We start from the raw sequence: 19,823 nt of genomic DNA on the forward strand, positions 1-19,823 counted from the left end.
CCACAGGGGGGAGCAGAACACGGACGACTGGCTGAAGCAGAACCTTATTCTACCACAGCCCCCCCCCACACTTTAACCCCCTCCTCCAACAGGCTTCCCCTCTGAGGGGGGGGGGGGGGGGGGGGGGCGTGGCTGTGAGGTGGCCCCCCCCCGGTACAGACCCCGCCTCCGGCCCCCCCCCCCTCCCTCAGACACACACACTGCTCTCTACTGCCCCCCCTGTCCTCTACCCCCCCCCCTCCTAGACCCCCTACCCCTCTCAACACCCCCAGCCCCCCCCCTCCATAGCCCCCCACCCGCCCCTCGCCCCCCCACCCCAGGCCCACTGCCTCTCGGGTCCCCCCCCCCCCCTACAGCTCCAGACCCCCGGTCTTCCTCCCCCCCCCTTCCCATACTCCTCCCCCCCCCTCCCTGACCTAGAGCTGTTAAACACCAGACCCCCCCCCCCCCCCCCCCTCACCAATCCCCCCAGGAGCAGCCCCCCCCCCCTCTGGTCTGCCCCCCGGAGCCCCCCGAGGTAGGAGTCGCCATGCCAACACCCTGGTGCTGCCAATCAAGGCCAGGCCCTCCCATTGGCCCACAACGATTCAATTCAATTCACAATTCAATTCAATTTTATTTGTATAGCCCTTAATCACCATTACAGTCACAAATATTTGTGACACCCCCCTTTACCCAAGCCCCCACACGGGCAAGAAAAAACTCCCTTGAAATCAGCAAGGAAGAAATCTTGAGAAGAAACGTGTTCCAGGGATGGTCAGGAGTGCAATGGGTGCCACAATTGACATACAGGTAAATACATGCACATCATATTAAAATGGTGATGGGGTTCTGGCCGGTGATCCATGAGGAGAGTCCAGGCATCTAATTAGTTTTTGTCAATCATCAGATCAGCATGCGTGGTTAGCGTTAGTGATTGGTGATTGGCCCGTTCCTGATTACACGCAATATATAGCGCAGAGAATTATGGAAAGAGGGGGCTTGACTCTATCCGCGCCCGTGGATGCCCCATCGTTCGGACGTCTCTTCACTCCCTACGCTCTCGTGGACGTCGTATGTTTGGATCGCCAGCGCTCTTCACTTCCGCCCTATCGTTTGGACGCTCTCCGACGCTCCGTGGTCGCGATGGACATTGTGTTTAGGGAAGAGGGGGAAAATGGTGTAACTTTGTGAATAATAACATGTCTTGATGCTGAAGTTGAAGATAAATATTCGAAACTCATCCATGACTCTCTGTCTGCCTTTGCTGCCATTTTGACACGTAACAGGGCTGTCCGCTCTGCCCTCCTCCGGTACCCAGACCCCGACAGGCCCCCCAGCCACCTGGCGGAGTCACTGACCACCAACCTGCAGGAAGGACTTTGTTTATAACAACAAGCATTACCTCCAGACGCACGGGACGGCGACGGGCAACAAGTCCCCCCCAGCTATGAGAACGTCTACATGGCGTGGTTCCAGCGTTCTGCTCTGCAGTCTTGCCCGTTGCTGCCACAGGTGAACTGTCGGTTCCTGGACGACATCTTCGGGTGCTGGCCACATAGCTTATGTCACTTTCTGCAATTCTTACACCTATTCAGTACACATCACCCTGGTGAGTGATAAGATCAGGGCCGCTGCTGGCCGTTTCGGTGCCCTACACGAGCGGGGGGGGGGAGCCCCTTTTTATATATTAGGTAAAAACATCTCATTTGCCGAAATTGAGTGATAGGTTATACAATTAAGAACAAACAACGGTGGGCCTCTTCATAACTAATTTACATATTTCTTTAATTAAATTATATTTTTATTTATTTTTATTTTTACAAGCCTTAATTTTGGTGCCCCCTCAGGTACTTGGTGCCCTACGCACTCTGCATACTCTGCTTATAGGGAGCGGCGGGCCTGGATAAGATCAAGTTCACCGTGCGGATATCATACCAACTGCTCTCTGTGCTGGTTAAACCGCTCTGAAGGCAGGACCATACATGGACTTCCTCATGTGGTATGACATCACAACCAGATCGGTGTTGCAGTCCCACAGAGAACAAGACCCAGTAAGAGAAGACTTTTAAACACCTTCACAAAGCAAGATGTTCGTCTTCCTGTCTAAATAATGTTATCATAATACTGCACTACAAATATAAAAGCTGTACATTCTGTCCTAAGTACCTTTAAAGTCACACAAGGACACAAGGAGACAAAAGAAGAAAAAGTCATCATTAACGTAAACCTGACACTTGACTCCAGGCTGGAAGGTTCTGGGTTCGATCCCCAATGCCCACAGTCTAACATCCATCATTCTACAGAGCAGGAATCTTAAAAATGTTCAACCTACTGATAAGATTAAAAATTATTCATATTTATGATCTACCACAGATAAGAGTGGACTACAGTATCTTAGTCTTCTTCCTACAATGTAAAGTGAGCCACACCAAACCATCCGACTCATAACAAGGAAATGGTGAACCAACCAGTTGGACCAGTTTCCCTCCCAGTTCATACTCCTCCCAGACTAACCTCTTATAGGCGGCTGATCCATGACCTCATTCAGTTATGAATAGTAATCACTGTTTTAAATATGAAGAAGGGACAGAGAGCTCTGAGCTCTATCCACTCTGAGTACAGAGTACTCAGAGTGCACACAAACACACAAAAGAAAAAAAGTCACAAACGGTCTACTCTTCTGCAGTCTGTGATTCATTCAACTCCAGCGGTAGTAAAGTGGATCATTCTGCTCGGTTCGTTTTGAAACCCTTGAAAAGGTGCACTGCAGCACCACCTGCTGGTGAGAGGATGTCAGTGGGATTGGCTGAGCTGAAGAACACGAACCGGTCGTCACCAGTGACTTCTGTGTCGAGGCGGTCGCAGCAGTGTTAATTCACCTTGAAGGTCATGTCCCTCTCCTACGAGTGTTGCTCTCAGATATAGAGTAGGCCTTCATTACTGCAGAATGATGCAGGCCCACAGAGAACAAGACCCAGTACAAGTAGACGTTTAAACACCTTCACTAACCAAGATGGCCGTCTTCCTGCCGAAATAATGTAATCATAATACCGCACTACAAATATAACAACTGTCCATTCTATCCTCAGTACCTTTAAAGTCACAACAGGACTTGTGATTAAGAACCAATACTGACTTGACTCAAGGCTGGAAGTTTCTGGGTTCGATCCCTAAAGCCCACAGAGTAACACGTAGCATTCTACAGAGCAGGAATCTTCAAAATTATTCAATGGTAATTTTAACAAATAGCAATGCATCCATACATTGACTAACGTTTTTAAACATGTGGTTTTACAGGAAACTAACTATCAGCCTATTGATAAGTTATTCATATTGATGATCTATCATGGATCAGAGTGGACTACAGTACCTTAGTCGTCTTCCTGCTGTGATGAAGTGAGCCACACCAAACCGTCTGACTCATACCAAGGAAATGATGTCCAACCAGTTGGACCAGTTCCCCTCCCAGTTGATACTCCTCCCAGACTCTGCTTTTATATGAGCTGTGTATTCCGCTCACAGGGGACTGTTGTCTCTGTTAACTTTGGACCAGAGGCAGGGTGGTCTCTCCTAGACGCAGATTCATAGACCCTCTCATTCCCAGACGTTTTTTAATATACTCTTTAATAACGTATCATCATTCAACACAGAAGGACTCAAAAGGCTACAAAATGTGTCTGATAAGATCAAGTTCACTGTGCGGATATCATACCAACTGCTCCCTGTGCTGGTTCAACCGCTCAGAAGGTAGGACCATACATGGACTTCCTCATGTGGTATGACATCACAACCAGATCTGTGATGCAGACCCTCAGAGAACAAGACCCGGTAAGAGAAGACATTTAAACGTCTTCTCTTACCAAGATTCCTGTCTGAATAGTGTAATTATAATACCGGACTGCAAATATAACAACAGTTCATTCTGTCCCAAGTACCTTTAAAGTCACCCAAGGACGCAAGAAGGCACAGGAATAAAAAGTCATTATTAACGTCAACCTGACACCTGACTCCAGGCTGGAAGGTTCTGGGTTCGATCCCTAATGCCCACAGTCTAACACGTAGCATCCTGTAGAGCAGGAATCTTAACAATGATCATCCTACTGATAAGTTATTCATATTTATGATCTATCAGAGATAAGAGTGGACTACAGTATCTCAGTCTTCTTCCTGGTGGACCAGTTCCACTCCCAGTTCAAACTCCTCCCAGACTAACCTCGAATAGGCGGCTGATCCATGACCTCACTCAGTGATAAATTATGATCAGCTTATTAGAGCATGGACAGAGAGCTCTGAGCTCTGTCCACTCAGGGTACAGAATACTCAGAGTAGACAGAGTACTCAGAGTACTCAGAGTACTCAGTGTACTCAGTGTACACAGAGTACTCAGTGTACACAGAGTACACACACACACACACACACACACACACACACACACACACACACACACACACACACACACACACACACACACACACACACACACACACACACACCTCACCGCCTCACCGTGGGCGGTGAGGCTCTCGTATCTCTGGAATCTCCCGACACCATTACAGGTCTTACTTTACCAATACATTTTGTGTGTTGGCAGTTTAGGTGTTATGCCGCTGGTGACGGTGTTGTCTCTACACCCTGCTCCACCTAGGGAACACAACACAACACTATGATAACCTCACTTTAGTACACAACACAACGATGATCTCACTTTAGTACACAACACAATGATAACCTCACTTTAGTACACAATACAACACAATGATGATCTCACTTTAGTACACAACACAACAATGATCTCACTTTAGTACACAACACAATGATGTACCTCACTTTAGTACACAACACAACGATGATCTCACTTTAGTACACAATACAACACAATGATAACCTCACTTTAGTACACAACACAACGATGATCTCACTTTAGTACACAACACAATGATAACCTCACTTTAGTACACAACACAACGATGATCTCACTTTAGTACACAACACAACGATGATCTCACTTTAGTACACAATACAACACAACGATGATCTCACTTTAGTACACAACACAACAATGATCTCACTTTAGTACACAACACAATGATGATCTCACTTTAGTACACAACACAACAATGATCTTACTTTAGTACACAACACAACGATAATCTCACTTTAGTACACAACACAACGATGATCTCACTTTAGTACACAACACAACGATGATCTCACTTTAGTACACAACACAATTATGATCTCACTTTAGTACACAACACAATTATGATCTCACTTTAGTACACAACACAACGATGATCTCACTTTAGTACACAACACAACGATGATCTCACTTTAGTACACAACACAATTATGATCTCACTTTAGTACACAACACAACGATGATCTCACTTTAGTACACAACACAATTATGATCTCACTTTAGTACACAACACAACGATGATCTCACTTTAGTACATAATACAACACAACAAAGATCTCACTTCAGTACACTCTTTTGACGTCAGGAGACAAGATGGAGGCCGTGTTGTGGCAGTTGGTTCAGTTTGTACAGTTGGTGTTGTGGTGCTCCTGGTCTCTGGCGGGAACCCAGGCTGCACCTACCGGGGCATTCCACAGCCAACACTCAGCACACCATGTGACCCAGGCAGCCAATCAGGTCGCCCAGGCAGCCTGTCTCCAAACCAGTCAGATCAGTCCTGGGCGAGCAGCCATCTTGGTTCTACACGCGGGCTGGCCGGGGAACCGAATGAGGATTTATACATTCTATTATTTGATCTGCAGAAAGATTATATCTCTGTTTTCATGATGTTAAACGAGACATATTATGGTTTTTACCAACAAGTAAACAAAGTATTTGACTTCCAGAAAACATGTTTTTGAAGCTGTTTGCTGGAAATTGCTTTTAGGAAAAAAATAATTTGCCTAACGCTATTCCCCTCTGTTTCAGTCTACAACGGAGTATTAGGGCCACACGTGAAGAAAAAAATATTTTTCTTCACGTGTGGTCCCTTCAGAATGCACTGTTTCTGGTGTCTGTAGCTTTAATGCAAATGAGCTGCTGAACATTGACCAATGAGCTGTCAGACTGAACCATAGCATGGAGGTGGGATTGTTGCTGTTTGCGGACTCTTGGAGGTCTATATCTATATAATATAATATAATAATAATATACATGGGTATTTATATAATAATAATATTATATCTAAAATCAAGGACGGCAATGTGCACCTCGGATGATATGAATAATAAAGACTGCATCTGAAGTCTCTTGTACTTCCACAACAAGTAAAGACTTGTAGTGGGCACTAGTGTAGTCTACGTGATACGCAGGTATACACCGTATACCCACTAGGAACGCACCAGGATTTGGGTATACCCACTTAAAAATGTGCACGGATACGTATCAATCGTCTTGTGACAGATCTTTCACTTCTGTGTTTATTTTTCACAAATACCGGTTCGTTATAACTGCAATAAAATACTTTTAGCAGGGGACATTTTCGGACTGGGTGTCAGGCTAAGGAATTTAATAACAGGCATCCTTGGTCAGAGTGAAGGGAAAAAAGTTAGGTAAATGTCAGCCAACATGCAGTTGGTATACACAGTTGAAATTCATAATGTTAATAACTATGCCAATGAGAGTAAAGCTAATTCATGGTCATTTTTGAGGTGCAGTAATTTCACACTTTTACAAAATTCAATTACTGTATGGTATGTTAGATAACAGTAAGAGCTAAAATTAGAGCAATTGAAAGAGGGAAACATTAGTCTCCTGTCATCTCCTTCTCATGCACTGGTTAGCCATGGTTGTAAACAGTTCATTCAATTATTTTGAGTAGATTTTGTCCTTGTTTAGCATGTGCTATTGCTACTATAGATATACAAAGGACAACTTGTTCTATTTGTTCATACTGTTATTAACACTGATAAACCTACTCAGCTTTCCATGATTGTTGATAATCGTTATACTCTTAAATCAGCGGGTTGTAGACCCCTGCGTTGGTGAGTGTGGTGCGACACCCCATAAGCGCCACACACGTACACGTGCCGGTGGGACGGGTTTGTACGAGGCTGGGAGGGAATCATCACAGTATACCCACTACAATAAAATAGACTACACCACTGGTAGTGGGGGATATCTCGGCAATGGTTGAAAAGAATTGGGGGAAAGGAACTTTGGCCTTGACTCTCTGAAGACCATGAACCGCGACATGGAGAAAGGGATTGTCAGCCAAGCTCACACACACACACACACACACACACACACAGATCTGACTGGGGATAGGAGAGGTTAATTCACTTGAGGTGGTAAACAGGTTATGTTTTTAAACTGTTTATTCTCTTGCCAGATGGACCATCTAGAATAGGCTATTTATAAATATTTATGAATATTTTTATTTATTAAAAAAAAATTCCCAAGAAATATATTTGGGGCTAATTAAATAATAACCGGGGCTTTAGCCCCCAATAAAACAGCATAGTGACGCCCCTGGGTTCTGGGTGTGTGTTTAGGATGTCTGGGTTTAGGTTCTGGGTTCAGGGTCTGTGTTCAGGGCCTCAACCAGGTAAACACGTGTCCTGCTTTCCTCTGAGCTCCAGGAAACACACCAAGTTCCAGGTGGTGCATACTAGCTCAGACCTTGTTCACACAATACATTCATGATCCAAAATCTGACCTCGGATCTGAACTGGGCTTTTATTTCTTTCACTTCCTATGCGTCGACCAAACCTGTTGCTAGAGGCAGAGTTATTTGCAGATATAGACCAGCACATTTTAAAAATACACACACACACACACACACACACACACACACACACACACACACACACACACACACACACACACACACACACACACACACACACACACACACACACACACACACACACATTCCTGTATAATTAATGGAGGTGTAAGACACCTCCCTCTGCTGGACAGTTTGGACAACAGCCTCACACCAAACTACATTTTCCGTTTGAACCTACAAAGCTATAGTACATCGATGCGAGACCGGGTTGGTGGTTTGAACCTGTTGTAGTAGCAGAGAATGGCCTGCAGGGGCAGTATGTACATGGTTAAATACATTAATAGGCTTGAATTTAGTATATGGATGTTTGTATTTTTGAAAAATGGATTATGTGAACATTGCTGAATAGCATCCATCATGTATATTAAATGTATTGCAGGAGTTTCGCTTGACATTAACCAAGTTAAAGGACAATTTATGAAACTCACCAAACATGTAGAAGCCAATGTAGGATTTTAATATACAGTATAAACAAAAACACTTGACAGAAGTTGAATACATACTTTTGTAAAGGAAAGCAGAGGAAAACATTTTCCCAAATTAATCATTTCAAAATGTCACCACCATTCACAAAAGCAAGTGAAGAGGTTTGTGTAAAACCAGTCCTCCCTGACCAGCTCTGTCCCTGACTCTAAACCCTGACTCTCAACCCTAACGCTGAACCCTCTGAGGGCAGGAAGACGGTCCTTCAGTGTAAAGGTTCAAGAAGACAGTCCTTCAGAGTAAAGATTCGAACCACGGAGAAGGAAGAAAAAGGTAAGGAGTAGAGATTAGTGAAGTAGTGAGGTTTGTGACAGACGTGAGGGTAAGGCGTGTGGAAGCACACAGGTACATGTGGGGTCAAGAAGATCACTCCCACTGGAGGTCATTGATCCATCAGGATCAGACCTCTGAGTGCAGCAGGTCTTCTGGAAGACGAGGCTAAGATGAACTGAGGAGACGGGACCAGCAGCATCAGGTGGGGTTCAGCTCAGGTGAGTCCGACCCCGACCAAACAGGATCAGGTGAGGTTCAGCTCAGGTGTGTCTGCCCGGAGCAAACAAGGACATGGATTACGTTCAATATTCAAAAAATGCAACATTATCTGAACCAAAGATAAGACATTAAGGAGCAGGCAGGCTTTAGGGCGCCTTGCTCAAGGACGCATCACTGTATTCTGAGGACTTGAACCAGGCACCAATGGTCTGAGAGTTGAACCCCCAACCCCCTACCTGGTCCACCAGGTCCAGATAATGCAAACTTACGAGGAATCCTTGTTGGTCGAGTCCTGGTCGTCCTCAGGATTTGCCTTCCAGAGGTATGGCTTCTCCGTCAGTCCTCCAGATTCCTGGTCTGGTTACAAACGTAATTTGGCTCTAATGTAAGGTAACAAACACAGGAGTAGGTGGGCTCTAATGTAAGGTAACAAACACAGGAGTAGGTGGGCTCTAATGTAAGGTAACAAACACAGGAGTAGGTGGGCTCTAATGTAAGGTAACAAACACAGGAGTAGGTGGGCTCTAATGTAAGGTAACAAACACAGGAGTAGGTGGGCTCTAATGTAAGGTAACAAACACAGGAGTAGGTGGGCTCTAATGTAAGGTAACAAACACAGGAGTAGGTGGGCTCTAATGTAAGGTAACAAACACAGGAGTTGGTGGGCTCTAATGTAAGGTAACAAACACAGGAGTAGGTGGGCTTTAATGTAAGGTAACAAACACAGGAGTAGGTGGGCTTTAATTACGCGTAACAAAGTAGCAGCTGTAGTTTGTCTGGTAACCAACAACAGTAGTATGCCTTAACTCAACTACTGGACAAACTAATCCTGCGTTACAACAAGGCGATCCGTTTACTTTATGCAAACTAACGAGGATCCTTGTTGATAGAGTGATGTCGTCCTCCAGAGTCTTGGCTCCTCCATCAGCGCTCCTCAGCCAGAGTCCTGGTCTGGAACAAACAGCTCAAATCTGGCCCCAACGTCTGGCAACAAACATGTAGTTTGTCTTATTTTCAAGCTCTCTGTTTCCACTTTGTTATGTTAATAAAAACATACAATCCAAATTGGACGAGTGATTTTCATCCTCCAGATTCACGGCTCCCCTACCAGCTCGCCTCCGCTCCAGAAACGCGTGGTAGTTTGACAAATGTCAAAGTAATAGCTGTATTTTGCCCTTTTCAAGTTAACCATGTTAAGTAAAGAAAAACTTACGAGGAATCCTTGTTGGTAAATTCCTAATCGTCTTACAGCTTCTCAGCTCCTCCACCAGCTCTCTTCAGACAGATTCATGGTCTGGAACAAACAGCGGAAGTCTTGCTTTAATGTGTGGTAAAACAGATGTAGTTGTCTGGTATATTAACAAACGCCGGTAGTTTGTGGTAGCAGTATTCTACGGTAAGTGGCACTTAGTGTGATGATCACTTCAGGGTCAGGCTCCATCTACCCAACAACAGGACTCCTCCACCAGGCAGGGCCTCCATCAGTTCCTCCACCAGGCAGGGCCTCCATCAGCTCCTCCACCAGGCAGGGCCTCCATCAGCTCCTCCACCAGGCAGGGCCTCCATCAGCTCCTCCACCAGGCAGGGCCTTTAGCACGGCTCCTCCATCAGGCAGGTTCTTCAGCACGGCTCCTCCATCAGCCCCTTCAGCCATGGATTCCTGGTCTGGTCACAAACAGTTGGTCTCAGCAGTAAATCACCTGGAGACGCAACACACCCCACCTCCCGCATCTGAGGTTCACTCGTAAAATGGAAGATGAATTTAAACATATTTAAACACTTGAATTAGACAACGTCTACAGATTGACCCATTCAGCAATTCATCCACTACGGTCGTAGCAGCACTCGTTACAATAATGGCTCATATGACTCCTACATAACCCCGGTATGAATTAACTGAAATCCCAGCTTGGCACAGATTTAAAGTCATAAGATGATCAAAACCAGACCTAAACTACTGAGGATTTTAGTGTTTCAGATGAGATTGGTGATGGTTACCCCCTGGTCCGGTGCTGCAGGCCCCTGGTCTCCAGCCTCAGTCTCCGGTCCATCCTGGCACCACAAGCCGGTCCCCAGCCTCTCAGCCTCGCCTTTCAGCTACAGCAGCAGGTTTACATCAACATTTGCCCAACAATAAACTTATTTGACTCCGAAACCGATTTACACGATTAATTTAACTATTATTTTATAACTCAAGGCTAGAAAAGACTGGAGAGATCAGACATGAGCATCCCGTTTGGGGAATGAAGACAGAGCAGTTTAAAGAAGTTTAAAGAAGTGGTTCAGCCCATGCATTGAAACTGACTCACACACCAGAGCACTGACCTGTTCTGGAGGACTTCTGACAGGAGGTGGAAGTCTGGCTCTGGGTGAGGAGGTGGAGGTCTGGCTCTGGGTGAGGAGGTGGAGGTCTGGTTCTGGGTGAGGAGATGGAGGTCTGGCTCTGGGTGAGGAGGTGGAAGTCTGGCTCTGGGTGAGGAGGTGGAGGTCTGGCTCTGGGTGAGGAGGTGGAGGTCTGGCTCTGGGTGAGGAGGTGGAGGTCTGGCTCTGGGTGAGGAGGTGGAGGTCTGGCTCTGGGTGAGGAGGCAGACACCTTGGGACAAACTAGATGTTACCTTTTTAACCTTGTACAGTTGCAGAGTTTCTTCTACTGTAACATGTGGGAAAGACGGCCATTATTTTAGCTTTGTTATTATCCAGTTGGTAACTAAGCACCAAAGTCGTTGTTTAACGTCATTCCATTGGGTAGGGTTTTACTTCTGTGGCAATTATTGACACCAGATATTTAGAACGTACGAAAGCTGAAATAACAAAGAACACTAAGCAGTATCGATAAATCAAATATACTCAGCCATATTCAGGTGCAGGGTTCCGTCGAAGAAATGCCAAATTATGTTCCACCTTGAAATGATCTTCAGCCTTCACTGATGATCAGAAATGAGCCCGCAAGTAGAACGCTGTTTTGAACGCAGCGAGAGTCCCGTCAACGTGGTTAAAGTCGGCGCAACAGTCGGAAATTATCAACATATTGTACGATGTACGCGTCAGTGTGTATTTAATATCAAACTTAAATAGTTTAAGATAAGGGGCAACAATTCCTAATGGAAACTGACAAACTGTACAAGATACGCAAATACATCCAGAAAGTTCTGCCAGATCCCCTCAGGGGATTCACGTCCAACTAACGCCACGTGGGTTCTTAAGGTTGTCAAGACTACAACGTTCTATGCTAACGATTGAGACTAAATACCAGAACCTTCCACGGTGGGAAGCACAAACCGTCCGACTGGAATCCGAACATTCCAGCCGGAACCAACCAAAGAAAAACAGAACCAGCGCCTCACCTTGAGCTGAACGGAGGAAGATCCTGAAGTCCAGCGATGGTCTTCATAAAAACACAGCCAACAGACTTACCTTGATGTGATCTGTTTGTTGCTGTTGGTCATTACTGCTATTCAGTGTACCTTTACATTATATGCACCCAGTGTGTACAAGTTATATCACTCAAAACCGTACGAAGAACCGAACTACCATGTACGTTCCACAACAACTTTAAACCTCAATTCCTTGCTTAAAAACAATGGAATAATTCAATACAAAACCGTGACTACATTATAAAATTAAAACATTTATCTCGATATTCAGGGTACAAACCATACAGATCAAATCTAAACAGCGAGCTCACAGAGAGCCGACCATAGCCAAGCAATGTCACCCTGACCGCCTCATTACCAACAGCAAATCATGCCAGCCAACCAACACATGTACAGGTCCAGTGAGAAGTGGGCATTTGAGCGAAAGGACTGCCCATAGTAAAATTAAGCCCAATTCCTGAACTATCCAACCATCTTCATGGTTTAAAGACTTAAATTGCAATTGTGTTCGAATCACCGTTGTCTGCTCCATCTTTACTTATAAAACTCTACATCTCCATCGCTATAGCTTTGCATCCTACTCATGAGGGTGTGGTCTGAGTGAGCAGAGATGCGTGCTGGGATACAGTGCTGTCTGAAGTCTTCAGTTCTATAGACACGCCCCTCAAGAGAAACCAAGTGTTTGAGAATCTGTCGTGACATCAGTTACATGAGCTGGAATATACTTCAAGATGGCACCAGGATTCTCAGAGGAGAAAGTCCAAGAGGAAGGTGTGAGGGTTCTTCCTCTCAGCCAGTGAAACACAACAACGGTCTTCATCAGAATACTATGGAACACTTTGAAACGGTCTCCTCTATACACATTGTAGCCCCAGTGAAGGTTTCCTTTCCTCCTCAGCTGAAGAGCACAACTTCAGCTTGAAGAGCGCACTAGTTGGAGTTCCCAGATTGGTTCTGATTTAAGGGAACCGATCGTTCAGCTAGTCCTGTACAGCAAATACAGTTCAGCCTGAGAAGACGTGCAACTGAGAGCAAGACAAGATCCACAGGGCTCTCCATCAATCCAGCCAGGTAGGAAGATCCACCTCATTACAGGTCTGAAGGTCATCTTGAACAACCATTGAGGTCCCTTTCCAACTTCAGAGTCTCCTTGTGGAATGCCTTTAGGTGTCCATCCTCCATTGATCCTGATTGCTGTAGTCCTAGTTTGAAGTCGCTGATCTGAACACGCCACTTGCATCCTTTTACACTTGATTTGGATACTCTCCTTCCTGCCCAGTGTGTAGGATATCGCTACGGAGCGTCGCTCAGGGCTCTTCATGTCTCCTGGAGGCCTCAAGTAAACGTGTGGCCTTCCAGCAGGCATGATTTAGTTGACCATTCCAATACACCAAGCCAATCACACAGACCCCCGTAAGAAAATGATCAATGTCAAAGCAAGCAGGACGCAGAACCCAGAACTCGCACGTAGAACCCCATGCCGGGTGTGACACACACACACACACACACACACGGTAGAACCCTAGCGATGTTCAAAAATCTTCCATCTCATGTCAAACCCACACACACCACTGAGCCATAAAAGACCAAACACTCATGCAGGGTAAAAACCTCATGCCAAATACCATTCCATCATCCACCCCCAGCTCTTCTGGCAGGGCACCCAGAACAGAACCACCAATATCTCCAGAGACGTAAATTATGCACAACATTCTTCAGTGGCGTCCCACATTGGTGATGGATTATGCTTGGTGTCTCCATTCACGCTGTTTCAACGTCTCTGAAGTCATGTGTTTGTAGTCCAGTGGTTTAGTGATTGAGGGGCCTTCACAGATGCAAACGGTGCAGCTTTAGTCAACCTGAGGACAGGAAGGAGATCATCTGTTCAGAAGACCACCCAGTGGAGGGGGGTGGCTCTTGAGGAGCAGGATCCATCTTGGAATGGCCCCAAATGAGACCTTCTCTGAAATAAAACTGTTCCTGGAGGAGTCACGATGCCTGGAGGGGACTGTTGAAAGTGTTCCATGGTTCTCTGTGTCAGACTGAAGTTGTGTTGAAGTCGTTGAGATGAGGAGCCCCCTCATCTCTCCCTGGTGTTTCTCCTTCTGCATCCCTGTCTCCATCTTAAAAAAACATTCCAGTCCATGTAACTGACGTCACGACGGTTTCTCAAACACTCGGTTTCCCCTGAGGGGGCGTGTCTACAGACCTGTAGACTTCAGACAGCTCTGTATCCCAGTATGCACCTCTGCTCACTCAGACCACACCCTCCTCATTAAAGTAACACTCATGTGATGAAGATGCAGAGCTCAGGAGAGTAGCTGGAAAGAAGACTGAAGACATCAGAACCCAACCCATTACTCCAGCTTACAACAATAACTTTGAACCTGAAACCATTTTAACAAACCATTAAAACCAACATAAACCAAACGCCTAAGTAACCCATGAACCAATAAAAGATCCTTACTAATCAGATCACCCTTCAGCTAACGGGTTAACTCACCAGGAAGCCAACATACATGAATGTGCCCAAGAGTAATGAGAAACTAATGACTTACAGTTCGCAGTTCATCTTCATGTTAAAGTTGGGATACTCACAGTACTGCAGTTAGATATCCATGATAGACCTTTGAAGTAACAAACAGTTTACTTATTATTGTCCCCAAACTTGGGCACTGTCCCAAGGTTCAACTTCTGCCATGTCCATTAAATCAGATAAATGAATGCCAATACAAATTCAGGGCTGTTGGGATCATCCAACTTTTAAATAATGTTTAAGATAAATAAGTTATAGTAATTATTTGACTTTCATTATTCAAGAGTGATTACTTCTTACTTTCAGAAGTTTGAATGTATAGTCTCTAAAATGTTACTTTCAGGTAAAATCATTATTTAATTTCAAATGAGTTAAACCACCACAATCCCTGATTTCCTTCATACATTATCAGTGATGTATATCCAACATACAAGTCAATGCAGTTGTGCTTTGCTACACATTTCTACTCACATCAGGTCCAGATGAGATGCTCCTCTTTACTTCAAAAAGTCTTTAACCTGTGAAACAGGAAGAGATGACAAATAAGTCACAACAGAGCTCAACAGAACATTACACACACGTTCTAGTTTCTGAGAACACAACAACATACCGTGTTTGGGAGACGATAAACTGCCAAACAGTGGAGGACACAAACGTATTGTCCGTGTCCCTCTTATGTGAAATGCACCAGATGCAACCAATGAACCAATTAAGAAAACTCAACCCAGGTTCGACCTCCTCAGGTCGCCTTGGTAATAGTGAAAGTCTGTTTAAGCTCTGTGTTTGATCTTAAATGACCTCCCTCATTTTATTAAAATTACGAGTCTGATTTGACAGATTTAAATTCATACTTCAAAACGAAGAAAGTCTTCATTCAACTCACCTTACTGTGTGTGTGTGTGTGTGTGTGTGTGTGTGTGTGTGTGTGTGTGTGTGTGTGTGTGTGTGTGTGTGTGTGTGTGTGTGTGTGTGTGTGTTACTACTGTTTGATGTCAAGTTGGTGAAAATCAAGTCACATGTGATCTTGCGTCCATGTGTATGTAGTGAGCGGATTTGGACAGCAGAGGGCGATGTTTCCACACGAGAACATCTGCTCTCTGTGCGCTCTGCGAGATACCGTCTCCATAGCAACCATAACTTGACAGCATCCTGAACGGCCCTGTGAGGAGTGAGAAGGAAGCTTTCATCAAAGAGACCAGAGAGACTCATTCACTGGTTAGCTGGAGTCATCGCCCACCACACACAGACACACACACACACCATACAGACATACACCAATACACCATATAGATTCACACCATATGCAGGCACACACCACAGATACACATATATAGACCAGGTCCAGGACCAGGACCAGGTGGACCAGGACCAGGACCAGGACCAGGACCAGGACCAGGACCCGGTGGACCAAGACCAAGACCCAGTGGACAAGGACCAGGACCAGGACCCGGTGGACCAGGACCAGGACGAGAACCAGGACCCGGTGGACCAGGACCAGGACCCGGTAGACCAGGACCAGCACCCGGTGGACCAGGACCAGGACCAGGTGGACCAGGACCAGGACCCAGTGGACCAGGACCAAGACCCAGTGGACAAGGACCAGGACCAGGACCCGGTGGACAAGGACCAGGACCAGGACCCGGTGGACCAGGACCCGGTGGACCAGGACCAGGACCAGGACCAGGACAGTCCACTCCCATCTCCCCACATCATACTAAGTGCAGTACTTATAACCGCTGTATGTCCGTATGAAAACGGTCAGAATCTCCACAATAACAATGTCCATACTGTCAGCCTGATAACATATAACCTACACCCTCCATGTCTTCACTTCCCACCTTCCTCTTTCTTTGTGTATTAAAGCCGGCCTAAGAGCCAAGTGTCCCCACACCTGGAAGGACGTCTGACCTCAGGGCCCCTGGAGGTCCCCGGGGCCCCGCCGTGCGCCGCTGTCCGTGGCCAACGGGTACGACCTCTGTACCCGGGGTTCTCCAGCCCTTCTCTCCCCAGTCTGGACCCTGACGTCCTGGCCCTGATGAAGGGGTGGAAGCGGACATGCAGAGTGGCGGCGGCCGTGGTAGATCCGGCGGGACGACTTTGTCTGTGCGTCTCTTTCCTGAACCCGTCGTCTGTCAACAGGTGCAGGCTGTGGCTTCTCTTCCAACACAGGAAGTGTAGTTCTGATGCGTCTCCCGGTCCTGAGCTGAGCTGGGCTCCCACCGGCTGCTGCCCTAGGGGTAGCTCTGGGACACAACAGAGCCAGATGTGGACCGGCTGCTTCAGGATGTGCTTGGCCGTCTGAACAGCCCGTTCTGCTGCGCCGGTCGCCTGGGGGCGGTGAGGGCTAGTTGTAGTAGGGGCAGAACCAGACTTCTCACTAAAGTCTTTGACCTCACCGGATGTGAATGTTGTCACTCACCGGTTGGAGTGGTATCCCCCATCTCAGGAACATTGAGCCTGCTTTGAGCCTGTTGATGACTTGTATGCTGGACGGTGAAGAGAGGTGAGCTATTTCAAGGTCCCTTGAGTAATAGTCCGCCACCACGAGGTAATTCTGCTTTTCTAGTGTTCAGAGGTCTGCTGCAACGCGCTGCCATCGGCCCTCTGGTAGTGAGTAGTGGCTCACGACGCTGAGTGGGTCTGTTTTTAATGTCTCTCTCTCTGTCTCTGTCTCTGTCTCTCTGTCTCTCTCTCTCTGTCTCTGTCTCTGTCTCTCTCTCTCTCTCTCTCTCTCTCTCTCTCTCTCTGGCTCTAACAGATACGGTGGACATTGCAGACGGTCACTGACCTCAGGGGGCGTGGCTCCCTGACCTAAGGGGGAGTATCTCCCTGACCTCAGGGGGCGTGGCTCCCTGACCTCAGGGGGTGTGTCTCCCTGACCTCTGGGGGCGTAGCTCCCTGACCTCAGGGGGTGTGTCTCCCTGACCTAAGGGGGAGTATCTCCCTGACCTCTGGGGGGGGTCTCCCTGACCTCAGGGGGTGTGTCTCCCTGACCTCAGGAGGTGTGGCTCCCTGACCTCAGGGGGTGTGTCTCCCTGACCTCAGGGGGTGTGTCTCCCTGACCTCAGGAGGCGTGGCTCCCTGACCTCAGGGGGCGTGTCTCCCTGACCTCAGGGGGCGTGGCTCCCTGACCTCAGGGGGCGTGGCTCCCTGACCTCAGGGGGCGTGGCTCCCTGACCTCAGGGGGCGTGGCTCCCTGACCTCAGGGGGTGTGTCTCCCTGATAACCCAGATAACCCTTTTAACATATTGTTCAGCTGTCCTTTTATTTCATTTGTACATCTCTTACGTCTTTCAGATATAATGGTTACTTTTTTTTGTGTTGTTTTTCTATTTGTGTTGTTTTCCCCTTTAGGTTAAAAAGGGAAGAGGGAGGAAAGGAGGACCAATGGGAGGCGGCAGGCGGAGTCTGAGGAGGGAGCAGAGCTGGGTCCATGTTTCAGATTGATGTTGTTGGTTAACTTCTGTTATAGCGCCCCCAGGAGGAGCCAAGGGGAACAGGTCAGCACCGGAGCCGGTGGGGGCCAGAGGGGCCGGGGCCCGCTCCCCCCACAGCGGACCGGTCAATACAAGTTACACATCTAGTGAATCAATCAATCAATCAATGCAAGTGATACCACGATCAATAAATAAATAAAATAAAAGGGATGTGTTGTGTGTCTCACACACACACACACACACACACACACACACACACACACACACACACACACACACACACACACACACACACACACACACACACACACACACACACACACATATAATAAAGGGTTTAAAGGGAGAAGGAACAGGCGCCCATTGAAGGTTTTTGTTATGGAACAGGACGTGGGGAGCCGAGTGCTGAACACAGGAAGGCAGAGACTTTGAGATGTGAATTTTCTTTTTTTTATAATAATTGCCCTATTTCCCTTAAATTGCCCTATTTCATTCCCTTAAAGGGCAACTTCACCCATTTCACATAAGCTTTGTATTTTTAGAACCCCCCGCATATTTTTGAATGGTCTAGCATCATTCCCTTATTTTCTGGAGACACTGGAGAGATCCGTATCGATCTCCAACACTTCCTGTTTTAGATGACGCAATATGACGATTTTTGCGTACAAGAAAACAGGAAGTGTAAGAGGGGAGGATTCTCGTAAGACTACAAACACCCCACTGACGCTACAGACCTATTACAGCAGTGCCAGTGGGTGGGACTTCACCAGCAGAAACTAACATACACAGCGTCTGAAGCTAAGATAATAGAGGCTGTTGATAAAACTGAAGTACAATGGCGGAGGGTACTGGATCTGACATAGAAGATGGCACCATGCAAAAGTTCACCATTTCGAAAGAAATACAAACGAGGACTACCGTATTTTCCGCACTATAAGGCACACCGGATTATAAAGCGCACCTTTAATGAATGGCCTATTTTAGAACTGTTTTCATATATAGGGCGCACCGGATTATAAGGCGCATAGAATAGAAGATACTGAAGTCAAACGTTTGAATGGGGTTGCGTTATGCATCGACTAGACCGAGCTGTGCTAAAGGGAATGTCAACAAAACAGTCAGATAAAGTCAAACTTTATTAAGCGTTCTGACAACTCCGGTCACTCCCATGGTAACGATGTTCAAACGTTAATGTGCATATTAACAATATCTCATCAATATCTGATCAATATCAATATCTCTTAACAATAAGCTCACTTTTTCAGTTCATTCCCCGTCTACGAATCCCTCAAATTCTTGTGTCCGAATTGAACAGTTGGGCGAGTACGGCATCCAACATGTCCGGATCCCTCTCGTCATTATCCGAGTCAGTGTCGCTGCTGTTGCCTGGCAGTTCAGTGATTATTCCTGCCTTCGTGAAAGCTTGGACCACAGTTGAGACTGTTATATCAGCCCAGGCATCCACGATCCATTGTCAGATAGTGGCGTAAGTCGCCTGGCGCTGTCTTGGTGACTTGGTGACTTCGCCTTCTTGGCCCCGTCCACACGAAGCCGATTTTTTGGGTGAAACCGCATAATGCTACGGCCACACCAAATGCGTGTAACGTGCCTAACTTGACGCTTGATCATTGTGTGTCACAAAAATGGTTCAACACGCCAACGCGCCTGTGGCTGCGCTGGATTTAGGAGTCCGAGGTAGGAAACCCAAACG

General features: G+C 46.5%; 1 long non-coding RNA gene across 1 annotated transcript; it reads right to left on the reverse strand.

Annotated features, from left to right (window-relative positions):
* Positions 1–9,106: 9,106 nt before the first annotated feature.
* LOC115535314 (uncharacterized) lies at positions 9,107–10,124 on the reverse strand. The gene is made up of 3 exons (XR_003974460.1): positions 9,979–10,124; positions 9,623–9,749; positions 9,107–9,145 (listed from the first exon to the last, which is right to left on the reverse strand). It is a non-coding gene; the product is annotated as an uncharacterized LOC115535314 (long non-coding RNA).
* Between the last annotated feature and the right edge of the window lie 9,699 nt (positions 10,125–19,823).

The sequence above is a fragment of the Gadus morhua genome, chromosome 22 (assembly GCF_902167405.1).
Source record: "Gadus morhua chromosome 22, gadMor3.0, whole genome shotgun sequence".
Taxonomy (NCBI): Eukaryota; Metazoa; Chordata; class Actinopteri; order Gadiformes; family Gadidae; genus Gadus; species Gadus morhua.